Source organism: Neocloeon triangulifer, unplaced genomic scaffold, assembly GCF_031216515.1.
Source record: "Neocloeon triangulifer isolate White Clay Creek 2 clone unplaced genomic scaffold, ASM3121651v1 ptg000002l, whole genome shotgun sequence".
In the NCBI taxonomy this organism is placed as follows: domain Eukaryota; kingdom Metazoa; phylum Arthropoda; class Insecta; order Ephemeroptera; family Baetidae; genus Neocloeon; species Neocloeon triangulifer.
In genome coordinates, this window is record NW_026775545.1 from 7252041 (window position 1) to 7254859 (window position 2819).

At 35.6% G+C, this 2819-nt stretch overlaps 1 non-coding gene across 1 annotated transcript; it reads left to right on the forward strand.

The window, feature by feature from the left end:
• The first annotated feature begins 2206 nt into the window (after positions 1-2206).
• Trnae-cuc (transfer RNA glutamic acid (anticodon CUC)) lies at positions 2207-2278 on the forward strand. Its single transcript has one exon. It is a non-coding gene; the product is annotated as a tRNA-Glu (tRNA).
• Positions 2279-2819: the final 541 nt, after the last annotated feature.

Sequence of the window (2819 nt, forward strand, 5' to 3'; positions counted from 1 at the left end):
ATTTTTTTTTTATTATTAACAAAATGCAAAAAAAAAAAATGAATTGAATATTGAATTGAAAGCTATTAATTATTTAAAAACTGTGAACTGCGACTGCTCGACTGCAGCATGATTGCTGTATTGGTAAATATAGTGTTCATTGCCTGAAAAAATTAAAAAAAAATTAAACTAAAATTAATATCCCTGGGTTTTTATATCACTCATGATCAAGAAGGGGTTTAATAATAAAACATTCATACTTACAATAACAACTATTTCCATGTCAATAAAAAAGATCCCACACGCAGAAAGCTTTTCATTGTTGAGAATAGTCTCTTGATAAAGGCTGGTGAGCTGAAATAAAATAATCTCTCTCTAGTTTATCGAAAATAAAACTGAATAATTTTCCAAAAAGTTTTTAAAAACCATGTAACTAACCAAGTAAAATCAAAGGACACAAATTAGAGATAGTGATAAAATCTGTGCTCCAAATTTAGTGCATTAATTTCCAATACACTTAATTTAAAAAAAAAATTATTCACATTTTGAGTCCATTCATTACAGTCAAGATTGCAATTGTTCAGCGCTCTCCACAAAACCGTCTCAATTTCATCAATCTAAATTAAAAAAAAAAATTATATTTATGTTGCCCCAAAATATTGAAATCGTACCTTTTCTTTTACTCTGGTGCTCTCCCAAATGAGAGATATCGCCTTGAAAATGTCACAGAATGTCCAGAGAAAGGTGAAAACTTTTACATTAGTGGAAGTTGTTTTTGTGTCAAACAATCCGAGCATCCCTCTCAAAACAAAATACAGATCCAGGTGCATGTAAGAATTCAAAAGAGTCAAGTAGTTCAAATTGAAGAATCCAAATATTTGGTTCAGTAGATTCCGGAGGTGATGTAATTTTCTGAGGCATTTTCTCGCTTTATTAATTCTCACATTTGCTTGGAAAGTTTTTTCCCCATTCATCAAATTCTTTAAGTCCACTTTAACCGAATCATAGGCCTCTTGCAAAAAACAGCAAAATGAGGTAAACTGCAGAGTTATCATCACAACCGCTCCGTATTCAAAAAGCTTGAGAAGTGCATTCACGAACTCCAGTAGATTGTTGGAACAAAATTTGCATGGCTCATATTGCTCGTTTTCAAAGGCAAACCAAATATATGTAATGTAGATTAAGGTGTTCAACCAGAAGTATACGGACAATCTTATCTGTAAAAAAAAAATCATTAATCTTTAACCTACATGTTAATTAATTAAATTTTTAAATAAATTTATTTAACGCAAATTCACACAAAATTGTATTTTCCAATTTTAAGAAAAATGATTTACCTTGGGGAATGCAGATCTCTCCTGATTAATTGAAAAACATATCATGCCTCTTTTTAACTGCAAAATTTTTTGAAACCCGCCTCGCAAGAGCAGGACGAGGAGCGACACCACATTCAAATGCTGCGCTGCGTAAGCCAAGGCGCGAACAATTTCGTGCGACTTGGCGTCCGACTTGATTAGATCGGACAATATACTGTACGTGTTGTACACACTGGACAGGTAAATTACAACGATGACGGCCGCACTATATAAATAAGAAGCTCTGGTGATGACCAGCTGCCCTTCACTGTAGGTCACAGGCATAACTCCTATTAAGCGCGACGTCAAGTAAATCGGTCCTTTGGTGGGCATTTTTGCGAGGCGAGACTCTAGCTCAAAGTGCACTAAAATTATATATAAATGCACCTCATGATAGTTAATATTGGTGCCCTTGTATTAAACAAAGCAACCCCTTTACAATACAGGCGCGTGAAGACGTAGTTTCTGGACAGCCAATTTTACTCGCAGAAAGTCTTTTAGGAAGGACACACTTTAGCTGAATTCAGGCTGATCGATGTAGATGTAATGATTAAGTAAAGTGCATGTTGGGTAATTATCGGCCGCAATCAATAATAAATTAACAAATAATATAACCTTACGCAATTTGAACAGTAAGAAAAGCTAACAAAATTCCAGCATTTTTTGTTTTTGTTAACTTTATATTATATTTCTTCACTTTTATTTACTAAATAAATTACATTGACTCTCTCGTTCCGTGCGAGGGGAAATTATAGGTGAAAATTCTATAAATAAATAAGCTTGGCCTCTGCTTGGCCCACGCAGCGATTGCAGCCTCGCTACTGCGCATGTCCTTGGTATAAATACTTTGCTTTTCTCTTGTTTCTGTAAGATCCGGTATGGTCTAGTGGCTAGGATACCTGGCTCTCACCCAGGAGGCTCGGGTTCGATTCCCGGTACCGGAAGCTTTTTGCCTTATTTCAAATGAATATTTTGTATTCAAAACCAAATCCATTAATATATTTAATTTTGCTTGTTATCTCTATGACTTTTATTTTTTGACCACTATTTACAGGGGAAAAAGCAGTGTGTGATCACCGTCGATAATTAAAACAATAAATTACTATTAACAAATTTATTTTCGTCAATGCAACTCAAAATTTTACTGTAAGAAGCGCAATCTCTGATTTTGCTTGGATTTAATTCTTTATTTAAAGTTTAGATCAAGCGCACAAAACAAAAATTTACAAAGCAACACATCCGACGAATCTGCAAAAAAAGTGCAAATGGGTCAAGACATTTACGCGTCATTAATTAATTAAACGGGTCATCGGCCAGTGCGGCGGGCGTTCGGTCCCTTGTCGACCGTTTTCGCAGTGTTTTGCTTCCCTCCAGGGACGGAGGAATGCATTGCAAGAAACGGCTCCGCATCGTCATCTCCTTGTGGCCATTATCATTTCGCAGCACGTGTGTCCGTAAGAAGACCACTGGTGTAGCGTCGTCTTG